Below are 14538 nucleotides of genomic sequence, written 5' to 3' on the forward strand. Positions count from 1 at the left end.
CATTCCAATTTTAGAGTACCCCCACAATACCTGATTATGGGTAAGGCTTTAGCTGGAAATTTATGTATCTTAGTATGGGTTCCCTCTGAGCAAGCTTCATAGAGGTTATGCTGAGGCTGCCTCCGTTGAAAGTAAAATGACGTGAAAAGAGTTGAATGTCCTAGCCAAGCCCTGTGCAGTTCCTAGGATGGCAGTTTGCTATCACTAGGAGGCCAAGCTCATAGGGGAGGTGCCTATACTAGAGTATGTAAGTGAAAGGTTAATGGTTGATGATCCGCATACTGAGTTATGATGATTCAGGGTTATCCCTGACGGGTGTAATCAAATATTGTGGCACAAGAGTACGACCTCTGCAGAGTGTTAAACTATTCGAATAGCCGTGTCCGCGATCATGGACAGTTGGATGGCCATACTGTTCCGTTGTCAGATGTTTTCTAAAAGTGTATGGTGACTTGAAATGTGACTTTGACTTGAATCATAACAGAGTTGTGGGAATGACACTAATGTTCCCACTTGAGTAAGTCTAGGTAGATAAAGAGTCTTGAACAGTAAGTGTTAATAAAATAAAATCGGCTTTATGCAAATGAACCTAGAGCTTAGAACCATGCTTAGAGTTGCTAGTACTTATGTTAGTATAGTTTGCGAGTACTTAAAAGTACTCATGGCTTTGTCCCTGGCTATTCAAATGGCCAGACTATGAAGAGGAGAACCAGTTCCCGGAAGGTGGATAGCAGGATGTCTACGATAACTAGGACTACCTCCTGACGTCAAGCGTTGCTTGTGGAACAGATGGACCATTACTACGTATCTTCCACTATGTGTTATGTATTTGATCCTTAGATCAATTGTTGTATTAAGACCGGATCATGTGATCCTTTGATGTAAGACAATGATGGTTTGTAATGAATAATGTGTTGTGATATGAACTTATTATGTCTCACAAAAACAATCTTCCTGGGATTGCGATGTATGGCATAATAGGCATGTGGACTTAAAAATCCGGGTGTTGACAAGTTGGTATCAGAGCCATTGTTTGACCTTAGGAGGCCTTAGTTAGAATGGACGTCTGAAAAACTTAGTTTCAAAACAAATGAAGTGAATATTTCTGAAAACCTATTCACACTCTTACCTTTGAGATCTTTTCGATAAGAGGAATTCATGCTTTACTTTTCCTTGTAATTCTACATAAAATTTTGGCACACTTGCACTTCTCTAACTTACTCATCCAATTCCCCTACAGATGGAGCAGCTCAACCACACCAAGTTTTACCAGTTGGGCAACGGGGGAAGCCTGATCTTTGAGAGGGACTTGGATGCTCTAGCTGAGTATCTCGAGCGCCCGCACCCGGAGTTCTTTGGAGCACAAGTCAACGATCAGCCCGGAGGAGAACTATAGTGGGTCATAGTTGCAGATCTGAGGAGAAAGATGGAGCCCCCTATGTCCGAGAGGATCCAGTTTTCCATCAGGGAGAACAACTGGCTAGATGGACTCGCTCGAGCCCTGCAGGAAGCACTTGCCCGTTTGTGTGGGCAGAATGTGACCCAGATTCAGGGAACTCGCTTTGCACACCTTGCAAGGCATGATTCCATAGGAGGGCCAATGGACCTGTCACCGCACCCAGAGTTGAAGTACCATGTGGAGCACCTTGACTTCATGCTGCACGAGACCCGCAAGGAGCTGGACAACTCCCGCGTCTACGCCAACCAGATGCACCTCCACCAGTCGCAGCAGACCGAGACCATCAAGATCCTTGCCAAGGAGCGCAAGACACTTCGCCAGCAGCGTGCGAAGAAGGATTACACCATTGCTCGCCTCCGCGCGAAGATAGCATCCCTGGAGGAGACTGTCAAGGCACAGGAGACCCAGCTGAAGGACCTGGAAGAAGAAGGTGAAGACATTCAGGGAGGAGCAGCCTACCTAAGTGATGATGATGACTTTGAGGAAGATGAAGATCTGGACTTCCACACTGATGTGGAAGGGTATGAGTTCATGGAAGCCGGAGAAGATGGCTTCATCCCGATAGATGTTGATGATGAGGAGTAGTATCACTAGATTCACTTGTGTAGGTGTGAGTTTGTATCTGTCCCTTGTATCGTAGAATGAAGAAATGGTTCTTAAAACCATTGATGTGTTAGCTTGTAATGTGTGTTGTTTGGAATGAATGAAAGTGTTGTTTGATTTCAACATGTCAAGTACTCAAGTTTTAAACTTTTGAACTTTACCCAAACAAGCCATAGAAAATTCCCTCTTATCTCATGATCTATCTCCATGTTCAGATGGCCCCTCCAACCCGCAACAACAACCCAGATGCACTGATGCAGATGCTACAGATGATGGTAGCAGATCGAGAGGTTGGAAGAGCTGAGCGACAAGCCAACCTTGCTGTACTGCAGCAGATTGCCCAGAACAACCAAGGCCATGGAAATCATGATCATCCTGGATCCAAGCTGAAGAATTTCCAAAACACTAATCCTCCCATGTTCAGCAAGACTGAAGAGCCACTAGACGCAGATGACAGGCTCCAATCAATGGAGAACAACCTGGAAGTCGCCGGAGTCGACGATGCTAAAAAGGTGATGTTTGCCACCCACTACCTGTCAGGACCTGCAAGAGCCTGGTGGAACAGTGCCCGCGCCATGAATGGAGGACAGATGATGACCTGGGCAGACTTCAAGCTCAAGTTCAGCCGATACCATGTGCCACCGAGTCTAATCAAGAAGATGAGGGATGAGTTCCGCGAACTCAAACAAGGAAGAATGTCGATGGTGGAATACCGCGACAGATTCCTCACTCTGTCAAGGTACGCCCCGGATGAGACCGACACCAACGAGAAGAAGAAGGAGAGATTCCTGAATGGACTGCATGATGAGATGCAGATAGTGTTGGTGAACATCCAGTTTACCGACCTGGAAGCCCTCGTTGACTCCGCCATCCAGATGGAAGGGAAGCTCAACCAGGCCAATGAGAACCGCAAGCGCAGGATAATGAACCAAAGTGGGCCCAGCAATACACCCAAGTATCGCCCCAACTCAAGTGGAGGGTTTGCCTCGAGATTCCACAAGCCCTCAGCACCACTGTCACGCCCAAGTTTCCCCAACCGTGGTGGAGGACACCCCAGGCCAGGAGGCCACCACCACCACAACAACAACAACCACTTCAATCGTGCCCCGATGAGAGCTCCCGGCAACAACAACACTTCCCCAAGAATGGGAAGCAATGCTGTCCCATCGCCCCGAAGGACAAGTCAACCGTGAATTGTTATGAATGTGGAGTTGTGGGTCACTACTCCAATGATTGCCCCAAGAAGCTTGCCAAGACAACCCCTACTGCCTCTGCACCTGCCCAGCAGCAACGCCGTGTCACCACCGGAAGAAAGTTTGCCCCAGGAAACCCGAACAACCGCAACGGCCGCCTCTATCACATGAATGCCGAAGAAGCCCAGGAAGCGCCAGATGTAGTGTTGGGTATGTTTTCTGTTAACTCAGTACCTGCAAGAGTTTTGTTTGATTCTGGAGCATCGCACTCGTTTGTTACTGAAGATTTTGCATGCACTAGTAAGATTCAACCAATCAGTTTGAAGCATGTTATGATAGTTCAAATCCCTGGTTCAACCACCAAAGCTAGAAAAAATTGCAAATCAGTCCCCATCAGAATACATGAAGTAGATTTTTATGCAAATTTGATAGTTCTGGGAGCCAAAGGTTTGGAAGTAGTGCTGGGTATGGATTGGATGTCGAAACATCATGGATTGATTGACTGTGCCAAGAAGGCCATCACCATGACTAGTAGCACCGGAGTGTTAGTAGAACACGTGTCCGAACGGCTGCCCAGACAATTCACCTGCAACACAAGTTTAGCCAAGCCAACCTTGGATCAAATCAGAATAGTCTGCCGATACCCCGATGTGTTTCCTGATGACTTACCCGGTATGCCCCAGATCGGGATATCGAGTTTATCATTGAGTTGATTCCTGGAACTGGACCCATAGCTCAGAGACCCTATAGTATGAACCCGACAGAACTAGTCGAGCTGAAGAAGCAACTGGATGACATGCTGCACAAAGGTCTGATTCAACCAAGTGCGTCACCTTGGAGATCCCCGGTACTGTTTGTGGATAAGAAGGATGGTGCCACTCGTTTATGTACGGATTACCGTAAGTTGAACGATGTCACCATCAAGAACAAATACCCCTTGCCAAAGATAGAAGACCTGTTTGACCAGCTGACCGGTTCCAGAGTATTCTCTAAGATTGATCTTAGGACTAGTTACCACCAACTTAAGATTCGCGCAACGGATATCCCCAAGACTGCCTTCACCACCAGATATGGATTGTATGAGTACAATGTCATGTCATTTGGATTGACCAATGCCCCAGCTTATTTCATGAATCTCATGAACAAGATCTTTATGAACTTTTTGGATAAGTTTGTCGTTGTCTTTATCGATGACATTCTAATCTACTCCAAATAAGAAGAAGAGCATGAGCAACATCTGACCATTATCCTGGAAACCCTTAGGGAGCATAAGTTGTATGCCAAGTTTAGCAAATGTGAGTTCTAGTTAAAGGAAGTAGGATTTCTGGGACATATCTTGTCCGCAGGAGGAATTGTTGTGGATCCTACGAAGATCAAGACCGTTGAAGAATGGAAGGCCCCAACCACTCAAACTGAAGTCCGTGCATTTCTCGGATTGGCGGGATATTACCGCAGGTTTGTTGAAGGATTTTTCAAGCATAGCAAGACCCATGACTCAACTGTTGAATAAAGATAAGAAGTTTGAATGGACTGATAAATGTGAAGAGAGTTTCCAGCAGCTCAAGGGCAGATTAACCACAGCCCCAATACTGATCATGCCCGATATTACCAAGCCATTTGACGTCTATTGTGACGCCTCCAAGATTGGTCTTGGATGTGTTTTGATGCAAGAAGGCAAAGTGACATCATATCTGTCTAGGCAACTGAAGCAACATGAGCAGAATTACCCAACCCATGACTTAGAGCTAGCAGCTGTAGTTTTAGCCTTGAAGGTATGGCGACATTACCTCTTGGGTAATCGATGTGACATCTATTCAGATCATAAGAGCCTGAAGTACATTTTCACCCAGAAGGAGCTAAACATGAGGCAATGAAGATGGATAGAGTTGATCAAGGACTATGACCTGGAGATTCACTACCACCCCGGCAAGGCCAATGTGGTAGCGGATGCTCTAAGTAGACAGCCGTGTGAGTTGAACTCCATGATCGCAGAAGAACAGCCTAGTTTGTATCAAGAATTTGAGCAGTTTAGACTGGAGCTAGTTAGTGAAGGATTCCTAGTGAGCATTGAGCTCCAACCCACCTTGATTAGTTAGATTAAGGAAGCCCAGAAAGGAAATGCCAGCGTTGATGGAATCAAGCAACGGATAGCTGCAGGAAAGGCACCGGGATTTACCGAAGATGAAGAAGGAGTTCTCTGGTACAACGAACGCCTCTGTGTACCAGCAGATTCGGAGTTGAAACAAGTCATTCTGAAGGAAGCTCATGATACCCTGTATTCCATTCATCCCGGAGGAACCAAAATGTACCAAGACTTGAAGGAACAATTTTGGTGGCATGGAATGAAGAGAGAGATTAGTAGTTACATAGCCAAGTGTGATATATGTCAGCGAGTCAAAGCAGAACATCAGCGACCCGCAGGATTACTGCAGCCATTACAGATCCCTGAATGGAAATGGGACTCTGTAGGAATGGATTTCATCACCGGATTGCCCAAGTCAAGTAGAGGAAATGATTCTATTTGGGTAGCGATTGATAGGTTGTCCAAGGTAGCCCATTTCATACCAGTCAAAACCACCTACCAAGGACCCAAGCTAGCAGAGTTGTATATCTCAAGAATAGTTAGTCTGCATGGAACCCCAAAGTCAATTGTGTCAGATAGAGGATCCCAATTTACCTCAAGATTTTGGCAGAAGGTACACGAAGGATTAGGAACCCGGCTGAATGTCAGCACAGCTTATCACCCGTAGACTGATGGACAGACTGAAAGAGTCAACCAGATCCTCGAAGATATGTTGAGAGCTTGTGTTCTAGAGTATGGATCAAAATGGGAAGAATGCCTGCCTTTCGCAGAATTCTCATACAACAACAGCTTTCAAGCCAGTTTGCAAATGGCCCCCTTTGAAGCATTGTACGGAAGGAAGTGACGTACCCCTTTGAACTGGTCGAAAGTCGGAAATAGTCAGATCTTTGGACCTGACATTCTCCGAGAAGCTGAAGAGAAGGTTCACAAGATCCACGAATACCTCAAGACTGCCCAATCGAGACAAAAGAGTTATGTTGACAAAAGACGCCGAGAGATGACCTTCAACATCGGAGACTTTGTGTATCTGAAAGTATCACCCCTCAAAGGAATGCAGAGATTCCAACTCAGAGGAAAGCTTGCCCCTAGATATGTTGGACCATTCAAGGTTTTGAGTCGCCGAGGAGAAGTATCATATCAATTGGAACTGCCGGAGGAAATTGCGGTGACCCAGCATACCACTGCATGTTTTATTATACAAGTCGTTGATATGATCTTTGTGAAGGGATTCTTCACAATTGTCATATCCCTCAGAGTGGTACAACATAAACATTGCAGGTCATAACACTCCAGATATTATTACAAACATAGTCTTAACAAGTTGTTATTCTTACAGGTCCGATGAGAACACCCTAAGATACTACTTAAGTACTATTACAACTCACATATAGATGAAAGAGAGCTTAGCAACTTATTTAGGAAAGTTCTACGCTGATCGGCTCTATGGTACTAAGGTATATCACTACTCCTCCGCCTCATTCTCGTCGGGTCCGTAGACTGTCCCATAGTCTACTCCTTCAACTCCGCCGGTCAGATCAGGTTCCTCGTAGACCAGCTCGTAGTCTCCTTCCGGTGCTCCATCGGCGATGGCCTCCACTTCAGTATCACAGTCTAGCAAGGGTGTCGAAAGAAAGTGAGTACAGAGGTACTCAGCAAGTTCAAAAGAGTAAAAGGTGTTTGATGCACTAGCTACGACCATTGATCAGGAAATCTCAGGTCAATGCATGTTTCGAAAATATTTCTTCAAAAGGTTTATTTTATTCTGAAAACTATGCCCGTCAGTCTTCACAGGTTGACCAGAACTTCAGGGAGTTCCTTTCCTGCCGCGTTCGCAGTTCCCTTCCCGGAACAAGGAGTGACAGCCACAATTTGATACACTTTGCAGAGGTGCGTTACTTTTCTCATAAGAGACCTCATCCTTTTTGCCATCCGCAGGGATTTGCCCCCGTTCACACTTCCTTGGTGTGAGGCCAGGAAAGAAGATCCAAGCCCACACCGCCTTCTCCGCAACCCTGCAAACCCACCCTTTTGTCCATCCGTACACCCCCGGTAGACATCTCCCGTTCGCACGGCTTTACCCCCGGTGTACTATGGACAATCCTTCATAGACGGTAGAGCCTCTCACCCACACGGATGGGGATTTTAAAGGATTTCCCAACCTACGGCAGTGTTCTCCCAACACCCCGCCAGGCTCTATCAAGTCCGTTGGTGTACAAGAGGGAAAAGATACGGCTGGCTTCTCCAGAGCCATTGTAGATCTTATGGTCAACGCGATATGTACGCCGCTACAATCACTGGACGGCTTTGATAATTAATCCTAGGTTAATAAAACCCATGCAATGGAACCTCCACCATATCAACACAAACCATGGTTCCATTGCCAGCCACATAGTCACATTCGTAGTTGGAAAAGTAACATTTCATTTTCAATGCATGAATGGTAAGTATATAGCTTTGCAGTAAATTGATAGAAAATACTCAAGTTGACATGAGCAAGGGTGAACTTGCCTGTGGACTGCGAGATAATGCAGTTCAATGCAGTGGATGGAACCTGGACCTCGGGTTCTGTAAAGAAGCATCATTGTCCAGTAAGGACAATGTTATAAAAATCCAAATAATGCAGTCATGAATGTATTATTTTATGTTGAGTCCCTTACCCCATTTATTTATTAAGATTTAGGGTTGAATTAAGGTTTGTGCCTTTGGCAGTAATTTGCAATTGCTTTTAATTGTAAAAATACTTTCATTTCATAAAGAAAGAATTGTTCAAAGTAATACAACTTTACTTTTGTGAAAATTATTTATTTCAAAAATAATTTGAAACAATAGAGGTTTCTCTATGTTTTTGGAATAAGAAGAATATAGTATTTTCCTTTGGAAAATGTTCATCTTAAAGGAAATTATTTGAATTATTAAAATTTCCTCTTTGAAATATTTGAAAACAAATATTTAAGATCATTTGTAATTTTCCTTGATTTTTAAATACAAGGAAAATTATAAATAAAATTTTCAAGTTTGAATTTAATTTCAAAAATTTCACAATTTGAATTTGTGATCTAAATTTCATTTCTTATTTTATTATTGTTAAGAATAATTTTTCATTCACTAATCCAATTTTTCATGGATTTTTAGAGGTATATATTATTATTTAAAATTTGTTTAAAAATTTAGGCTATTTTAAAAATAAAAAAGAACTAAAATACCCCCCTGGCCCAATTGGGCCAGCCCATTGACTTGGCCCATTTGGACAGCCCATTAAGGCCTGTCCAAATTGATTCGGTGGGAACCGACGTGGCCCAACTCTCTCACTCACTCGCTCACCTCTCTCTCTCTCGCTCGAACCCTAACCCTCTGGCGATTCACTGGCGACTGCGTCGCCGCCATGGCCGCCACCACGCTCCGGCCATGTCCGGCCGCCTCTGACCTCGCCACCGACACTGCCTGAACCGCCGTGCGACGATCTATCAATCTGTCCGCGCGGTTTCGTCGATTTCTTCCTCCTCCTCCAGATCGCCTCTCGGCCAGATCTGGAGACGAATCGCCTCCGGCGATAGCTGGTCTCCGGTGAGCTGTGAACCTCACCGTCGATGCGAGCATGTGCCTGGGACCGACCTGGCGCGGGTGCTGTGCTAGCAGCGCCTGTGCCGTCGTTCCCGGGGTGCTGTGCTGCTTGTGTGTTTGTCGGTGTAACGCCGATGCCTTCCCTGGATTTGCAGCTGCTACGGCCGCGCGGGCACTGCCTCGCCATACCGTGGCTTCTGCTTCCAGGCGCTGGTAAGCTCTCCTGCTCCTCCTCCTTCTCATCCCCTCGTCTGTGCGCCTCCATGCCACTGTACCCTTCTTCCTCTTGCTCCCAGGCCTCCTATTGATCCAATGATCACACAGGCCTGCTATTGTCGTCTATGCATGCTATGCTTCCCCTCGACAAGCCTTGGTCAATCCAACCATCTCTGGTTATTGACCAGATGTATGCTGCTTGCTGTTCATGGCTATTGTTGCACTTCTCCATGTCTTCTACCATGCTATGTTTTTCTATGCCATGCTCAAAATGCTATACCAAGCTACCTAGGCTTACTGGTATGCTTTACTTGCTTGTCTAGGTATTTTGATGTGTGTTACTGTGACACTTGTGATGCCTATGAAATGCTTCTGTGCCTTCTGTAAGATCCAATGATCTATTGGATAAGTAAATCCTGATGGCTAGACTCTCTGTGTTGCTTGACTTGATCTAATTGATCCATTTGATCAATTAAATGTCAGTGGCTGGTTACTGATGGTTTCTGTTGCTAAATGTATGGTTTGCTTACTGATGCTGCTACTCAAGCATGCTTATGCTACTGTGTGTGTGCTGCTGCCTTTCAGTGATGGTACTATATACTTGTGCATGGATTAATTATGTATTCATGCCTGGATGAATTTATTTATTGATGAACTGCTTATGCAGTGTTGATTAAATGACTTGCTATGCATGATTTGATTTTCCATGATTAATTGGGAAACAAATGGAGTCTGAATCCATTACTGGATAGTGATGATTTAATGTTTGGCTTTACTTTGGATGGTTTTGTGTTTGTTGTGACCTTAGTAGCCTTGCTACTGACTGGTTGCTCACACAATTGACTAGATCTGTTGGCTACTCATCTTTGCTTGCATATTTGGGGATCATAATTAATATGAATGCCAATATGCTTGCCTGTGAAGAAATCTAGGATTTTCCTGATGGTTACTTGCTTAGGATTTCACTAGATAGTCCTTGGTAGCTGCTATTCCTGGTAATCTATCTACTGGTGCTATCTGTGCATGTTTCTTGCTGGTGTGTGCATCTGTGCATGCACTCTAGCTTATGTGCACAAGATCTGTATCTGGATGGTTCTAGCTTTAGTGGGTTCCTCTTCTGCCAGTGATCCTTGGTGAAAACCAAGTGATGATCTCCCCTTGAGCATATTCTCAAGCCCATGACCTGTGTCTTGCATGAATAATGGATTGGATCCACTGGATCCACTCCAGGAACTAGGTATACCTTGTTCCCGCTCCTAGAAAGAGATTTTGTGTGGATGCAGACTTCTGGTTGATTTATGTGCACAACCCTTCACCTCCAGTTCTGGGTTGATCTCCTCCTTAGGTCACCATGCTTCTCTGATGGTTTTCTTGGTGGTTTTGAATGGATGGTTGGTGCTATTCTTGAGCAAGAACAGGATGAACTCTATCTATTCCCCTTTCTGGTTGTCTGGTGAATCTTTATCTGGTCGACTATGCAATGTTTCTAGGGTTTGTACTTATTTATACCCTGTCTAGTTCTTCTCTGGCCATGCCACACAAGCCTGGCTTGGTTGGATGACTAGGCCATGCATTGCCTTGTTGTTGCTTGCACAGCAACACATGAGCAGTGTGCTCATATGCTGAAACTTGAGCCCCTGGGTGTGCTCAGTTTTGGTCTGCTCCTCCTTATCCTTGTGCTGTCCAAGGTTTTGGACAAGCACAAGTGTACCTGACACTTGGTTTCTGTCCAAACTGCATATGTGCTGATGATTTCACCCCTGGCTAGTATTGCTGTTCTATTTTGCAGGTTTTGAAGATGGATATGACCGCAAAAGCAATTCTTCCAAGTCCTTAGTCTAGAATTGTTGTTTAAGATCAATGATGTAATCTTCTTTTTATTTCTGTTTATTTTCCATCAAATTCTTGTAATAAGAATATCGTAAAGACCATGTATGTGTGTTTATATATCAATAAAGCTCAAGGTTTCTCTATGAGCTTATGTGTTGTATTTAAATTTCAATTTGAAATTCCATAGTCATTTGAATTTATGAGTTGTTTTGAAATTATGAATTCAAATTCCATATTTACTTTTGCTCATTGTTTATTCTTAAGTTATTAATTATATATTACTTGTCAAATGAAATCAAAATCCAAAATCAACAAGATACAAAAGAGGTCATGTCAAAATTCACACCTCGACTTGCCAAACCCTAATTGCAATCCAAGATAGAACCTCGATCCCTCTTAGGTTTAGTTGCAATAAGGCGCAAAGATTTCCCCCGTTTTGCGATGAAATGCACATCCCATTTCTAAATCTACCCTTCGTTGATCCTATGTTCTGGGTTATTACAGAAATGTCGGCTGTGCATGATGTGTTTCACATCTTGTTACTTCGGAAGTGTTTGGAAGTTCCCGAGAAGACGGAGGTTTTCAAGAACATCGATCACAGATCAGTGGATATCAACAAAAACTTGATCTATCGTGAAGTACCCATCCGTATCTTGGAAGAAGCCTTCAGAACCACCCGCACCATAAGTATCAAGTTTCTGAAGATTCAATGGAGCAACCATACTGAAGAAGAAGCCACCTGGGAGCGAGAAGATGATATAAGAACTGAATTCCCTGATCTCTTTAGTACCTAGTTTTCTTTAGATCTCGGGATGAGATCTTTTGTAAGGGGGAAGGATTTGTAACATCCCAACTTTTCAAATCAATGAGAAAGGCCAATTCCCTTATTCCAAATTTTGGACCCAACAAAAACTTAAATTGTTTTACTTGTGGTACATAGTGTGCATGCTTGTACATTGTGATCCTTGCCATGATGCTTGTTTAAATTGTTTACCATTGGTTCTAAAACCCTAAACCATGATCAAAGAGATCAAAGAGAAACAAACTAAAAGAAAACAAAATAAGAATAGCACCACATATGAGCCTAAGGCCATATTTGCAAATCTTCAACTAGGCCATGGTTACCTTGTGTAAATGGTTTGGAAACATAAATAAACTCATAATAATCACTTGTGAATCAAAGAAATACAAATCAAATCAAAAGAAATATCAAAACCAAGTTACATGTGATAATGGTCAAATCTGCCATTTTTAACATGTTACCTACTTTGGACCCGTGTGGTTATTTATTTCTAAACCAAACTCTCTCAACTCTTTTCTCCTCATCCAAGAGCACATCAAGGTGATCACTTTTGGTGTTGACCATCCATGCAAATTCTTTTTAAATTGCTTATTATAAGAATGCAAAGTAGCAACTTTGAATCAGATTCAAGATCATATCAAATTCGGATTTTCTCAAACCAACTTCTTTTTGCAAACCAAGACCACCAGGAGATACCAAACATTATTAGACTCAAACCCAAGAAAAAGTTTGGCAAATTTCGAATTCAAACTTCATGCGGCCATTGTGTCGAGCACCTGGTGTGCGCAAATCTACCAACCCCATACTCTCTAATATCCAATGGTTTTTGACCTAAACCCTCACCTCTCTGACCTTCCTCAGCACCCTCTTGCACCCAGTGAGCAATGCCAAGCCTCAGAGATGATGATGATGCACGATCATGGCCAGTACATGACCATGCCGTGTCATCATGCCATCACCATGCCCACCATTCTCTCCTCTCACTTCTGGCTGACCACACCATGTCCTTGACCTCTCTCTCTCTCTGATGAACACGATGGACACCTCCCTCGACCAAGGAGAGCATTGCAACGGCCAGGAGAGGACGCGCCCACGTCAGCCCGTGACGCCAGAGCATGCACGGACACGACGCAGAGCGCGCCAGAGCGCGTCACTGCCCCGTCGCCTCCGTCCTCCGTTTGACCTCCACGTCTGCACAGAGCCTCGCCACGACACCAGGAAGACGATAGACACGCTCACTCTCTCTCCCCTGCCCTGTCGCCGTCGTCCTCGTCGCCGACGATCGCCACGGTACTGCGAGCTCCCGTCACGCTCCTGCTCGCGTCAGCCCTCCGTTTTCTGTGCAATCAAGCCCGTCGTGCTCGCCATGACGTAGGGAACACCGCTGCGTCATCGCCCACGCCTCTCCGCCACTGTATCATCGTCGCCATGATCGCCACCGTGCACCCCCGCAGCACCCCTCGCCCGCTATAAATAGAGGCAACCCCAGCACGAATTCCTCACACCACTCGCCTCCTCTCATCTCCTTGAGCCTCCTCGAGCACAGCCACGTCCCAATTTGATACACATAGCCTCAATTCATCGCCGGAGTACTGCAGAGCCGCCGCAGACGAAGACGAAGATTGGCGCCACCCCAGGAGACGCCGCCAGTACCAGGAGCACCGCCGTCGTCGACAACCTCGCCCTGCATCAACGTCGACGATCGCCGGACCTCCGGTGAGCCGTCGACCCCCTAGCCTCGCCGCCAGTAGTGCTCGATCTTGTCGGAGACGACGATGATCATTGGCCGTTAGATCCTCATCTAATCCTACGGTCCACAACCAGCGTACCGTTTCGGTGTTGAAATAGCCGCTGACAGGCGGGTCCCGCTGTCAGGCAGCCCACGCGTGCGAGACGCGCGCTGGGCCGGCCCATTTTTTCTTTTTCTCTCTGGCCCAAGTCGTTTCCCGCCAGAGCCCATTCATTTGAATTTGGTATTTTGGTTTTAAATCAAATTTCAACACTGGTATTGTGTTCAAAATTGAATAACTTCAGATCTACAAATCCAAATAGAGTGAATCCAATTTTGTATGAAAGCTTATGAAATCTTCTAGCAAACCTCACTGGTCTCAAACCCTAGCTCATTGTAGATCACTTGCAACAAAAATAACAAGGCAGTAACTTTTCAGAATTCAAATAATTTTAGAAAATTAACCATGAGGAATTTTGAGGTGATTACAATTCTCCCAATTCACATTTCAAACCCTATAATTGATTATGCAAAAATATGACATAGTTGTTTCATAGGATCATGGGCTAGAGTCAAATATTGGCTATGTAGTCATTTCTAGCCCATTGAAACTATTTCAAATTTAGAATTTCAAATCTATGAGATGTAGCATCCCATTTAAATCATCTTCCCAAGTAATGTGATGTGAGGTGATGACATTATTTACATGGCCTCATAATTGCTTATTTGAGGATATTAAATCTTAGTATTGTTTAATGAGAGGAAATTATTTTCCCAAAATGAAATAGAGAAAACCCTAGTGTTATGTGGAGTGATGATTGTGATGATGCTAGATCATCTTGAGTGAGCCATTAAGGCTAAATAGTATCCCAAAGTATTGGTTGGTGATTGTTACCTCGTATCCGTTTATAGACGCTAGTACTGAAGGCTACGAGGAGGAGGAGGTCTTCTACGAGGAAGAAGAAGAACACTTTGATCAGTACACCAACCAAGGCAAGCTACCCTAATACAAGCTCTACTATACCAAGTTACTAGTGCAAGATACCATGGCACTAGTATTGG

Source organism: Lolium rigidum, chromosome 7, assembly GCF_022539505.1.
Source record: "Lolium rigidum isolate FL_2022 chromosome 7, APGP_CSIRO_Lrig_0.1, whole genome shotgun sequence".
In the NCBI taxonomy this organism is placed as follows: Eukaryota; Viridiplantae; Streptophyta; class Magnoliopsida; order Poales; family Poaceae; genus Lolium; species Lolium rigidum.